The sequence below is a fragment of the Austrofundulus limnaeus genome, unplaced genomic scaffold, assembly GCF_001266775.1.
Source record: "Austrofundulus limnaeus strain Quisiro unplaced genomic scaffold, Austrofundulus_limnaeus-1.0 Scaffold724, whole genome shotgun sequence".
Lineage (NCBI taxonomy): Eukaryota > Metazoa > Chordata > Actinopteri > Cyprinodontiformes > Rivulidae > Austrofundulus > Austrofundulus limnaeus.
This window is the reverse complement of record NW_013953126.1, coordinates 241,685-245,470: the sequence shown is the minus strand read 5'-3', so window position 1 is coordinate 245,470 and position 3,786 is coordinate 241,685. Positions and strand designations below refer to the sequence as shown.

Genomic DNA, 3,786 nt, shown 5'->3' with positions numbered 1-3,786 from the left:
GTGACGTCACATGTTTGTTATAAACATGTTATAAACATGTGACGTCACATGTTTGTTATAAACATGTTATAAACATGTGACGTCACATGTTTGTTATAAACATGTTATAAACATGTGACGTCACATGTTTGATATAAACATGTTATAAACATGTGACGTCACATGTTTATAACAAACATGTGACGTCACAGGCACTGCGAGCTGCAGTGAAACAAAATAAAAACTTTCAGAAAAGTTCTGCTCTGTTCCAATAAACCTGAAGAAATCTGGACCTTTGGTTCTGTTTGGGCCCAGTTCTGTTTCAGGAGGTTCTGACCTGAACCGGATCAGAACACTGAGGTCTACAGAACCGGTCCGGTCCAGCAGGAACCACCCGGTTCTGAGATGTTCTGGTCCAAACAAGCAGGTGACCAGGTGGTTCTGATCCAGACCCGGGACAGTTCAGATTGTAAACAGATGGTTGGTTCTGGTTCTAAATATTAAAACGATTCATTTAATCYGGATTAAAATTATCTATATATTTAATCTGTTTCTGATTAATAATCCCAGCAGATTAAAGGGTTAATCCAGATCACATTTAAACTGTTTGTTGAATAAAAAGCAGGTTCTGGTTCCGAGCCTCAGATCTCCTGAGTCATCCTCAGGTCCGGTCCAGACCGGTCCACCTGGTCCACCTGGTCCACATACCTGCCGGGTCGGAGCTGGTCTCTGGTCTCCCGCCGGCCTCAGCCTCCTCTTCCTCCAGGATGATGAAGGCCTTTCTGTCAAACAAAAGGGAAGCTAACGATGCTAACGATGCTAGCGCAGCTCTCTGTTTCCGGTCGGTGTCACGTTCCGGCAGAAACAGGAGACCGGGCGGAACTGATCAGCAGGAGGTCCGTTCCTTTACAATCAGCCGGGCGGCGAGCCGGCTGGAGGGAGGAGCTTCACTCCGAGCGGCCATGACGTCATGATACGATGACGACATAGAAGTGGCACAGAGACAATCAGCTGCTGGTTCCCTCAGAGTCATGTCATTATGTTTGGACCAGAACCAGCTGTTTGTTTACATTAATCAGCAAACTGGTGACCGACCCAGAACTGGTCCAGAGTCCACAGACCTGTCCCCCTGCAGAGACAGGAAGTCCAGATCATATGACTTCCTGTTCATCAGTTAGGTCCAGTGATGGAGTTCCCAGTTGTTGAGAGAAGAGGTTSTCTGTGGAGTCAAAGTGGGCGTGTCATAAGAGTGGGCGTGTCTAAACCATAAAGACTGTGGGCTACGAGGCCTACATGACGGTATCCTTAGACCCTGCTTGACCTCTTTACAGCCTGACCCTGACCCCAACACTAAGGTCAACCAGGAGACTTGACCCAAGTAGGGGTCTCCAGAAAAAGTGGTGCCGTATGGTAACGCCCCTTTTGTTCTTGTCCAATCAGGTGGTGCCGTACAGTGATGCCCCTTTTGTTCTTGTCCAATCAGGTGGTGCCGTACGGTGACGCCCCTTTTTGCTTGTCCAGTCAGGTGTGTCCCTTTAACAAAGTTCGTCAAATCAGGTGTGTCCCTTTAGAACCGCCTTTCCTTGTGACACGCCCACTCGCCCACAGAGACCCCCACATGGTTGTTGAGACGCTGCAGTGTGATGACGTCATTGTGTTTGGCGCCACCTGCTGGTCAACCTTCAACACTACAGCTGAGGTTCTGAAACAGGTTCTGTTCAGCAGAGCTCAGGTTCTACAAACATCTGGACTTYTYTCTTTTAAAGACATGATGAAACACKTCATGTTTAAAACAGTTCTGGTTCTGGTCGCTCCGACCCAGATTATAATAATTCTGGATTTTTCATTATAGTTCAGTTTTAGTTTGTTACTTTTTTCTTTTATTTCTGTTTGTTTTAATTCGTTTTTTCAGTGGATTTGATCGTTTTTATTAGTTATTATATTTTTAATGCTTAGTTTAGTTGAATGAATGAATTTATTTATTTATGAGGACAGTTTGCAATTAAAACATCCTAAATAAATTAATAAAAAAATACATACCTTCATTTAATAAATGTAACCACGCCCACCTCCAACGTACTCAACCAGAAGCAAACTAAAACTGATTTCTCAGTGCAACTCAATGATTGTTGATTTAAATTATGCAAAATTCACTTTTTAAAGCTTTTTATACTCTACTTTGGGTGTGTACTTCTTACAAAAACAGTCCTAGGACCAAAAGAAATGCACCCAAGGGCATATTTACTGTAAGTAAATGTATTTTTCATGTATATTAACAAGTTTTCCACTTGCTACAGCCTGTGATGTCACAAGCCGTACGACAACAACACACAACAACCTGTTTGTATTTGAAAAACCTGTAAAATTCTCAGAAGAAAACAAGTTATGTTCCTGCAGTCTGACAGTGGTGGTGTGTTAAAGGCTTGTTGTCCAATATTTTGAGGGCCTGTTTGTAACAAGACTCTACAGGTTTTATACTGGTTTGTCCCCAACATGAAACAGATGTGAAACATGAGTGCATGAATATCTTGGCTGCTTCCAATGACAAACAAGATCTAACATGTCTAAAATTGACCAGGTTATAACAGTTTGTGTCATTTTTTAATGTCTTGTAGGTTTGAAGAAAAAAAACTCCACAATACTTAAACTCAGTCACAGTATCCGTTTGTTTACTCTTGATATAAATGTTTAAATTTGAGGAGTCCGATTTAGTCTTAGAGAAAAACATACTTTTTGTTTTGTTGACATTWAAAGTCAGACAGGATAGATTTAACCAGTTAACTGCTCCCTCCAGAGCTGTGGTTAATTTCTCAGCTGCACGTTGAGTTGTTTTAACATGTGTGTACAGAACAGTGTCGTCTGCGTATAACTGGACTTCTACATCATGACAAAACTTAGACAGGTCATTGATGTAAAGACYAAAAAGCAGGGGTCCAAGCACAGATCCTTGTGGTACACCCATTGTGCATTTTAKGAAACTGTTTTATTAGTTATTATYGTCCCTGTGATGGACTGGAGACCTGTCCAGGTTAGGCCCCGCCCCTCACACTGTGGCTGCTGGATATGGACACCAGTGACCCTGAAAGGAAGAAACGTGTACAGAGAACGGATGGATGTTATTATTGCATTTTTAATGCTTAGTTTTACCTCACYTTAGTTTTTATCAGTATTTATCAAAGCATCCTCCAGCTTGTGATGTTCCTGTGAGTTCACTAACCAACAGATATCTGGTCACTAGTTCAATCAGTCCATTATAACAACAACTTCCTAAAATAATTGTGTAACTTAATTTTACCAAGTAAAAACTTGGTGATTATTTCAGGACGATGACAACAGTTTGTCTCCAACCTGTTGTTTGTTTTTCATGGAGCTACTGAGAGAAGCTAACGTGTCAGATAGTCACAGTTAGCATCTTGTGTGACTGATTCATGCAGTTTTTACCTTCAGAAGGATTCCACCTGTTTTATCACCTGTTTCCACTACAACATACTTGTTTTGATCTTTTATAGCATCATATTCAAAGAAATCCCAAAGTGAACGTTGTGATTTCTCTGAACTGTTGTTGTCATCAGTTAGCAGGTGATGCTGAGCAGCAGCAGAGTGTAAACGTGTTACAGACCACAGCTGATGTGAAACTACTTTAAAATAAAAATAAACAAATCCACACAGCTCAAAATATGTTGACAAACTCTAAAACTAAGGATATTTTATCTATAATTTAGAGCCCGCGAGGGGACATGGGACATTTGTTTTCTTTTGCGTTCCCTCACAAGTTGTTAAACACTGTTGTGCTGCTGGTTTATTCAC

The 3,786-nt window shown here is 41.4% G+C and overlaps 1 protein-coding gene across 1 annotated transcript in view; it reads right to left on the bottom strand.

Moving 5' to 3' along the window:
• LOC106532165 (gastrula zinc finger protein XlCGF57.1) overlaps positions 1–818 on the bottom strand; it is a 5,854-nt gene extending 5,036 nt beyond the window's left edge. The window contains exon 1 of the mRNA XM_014028179.1: positions 688–818. The gene's annotated coding sequence lies outside the window, so the exon portion shown is untranslated. The remainder of the gene's footprint in view (positions 1–687) is intronic.
• Positions 819–3,786: the final 2,968 nt, after the last annotated feature.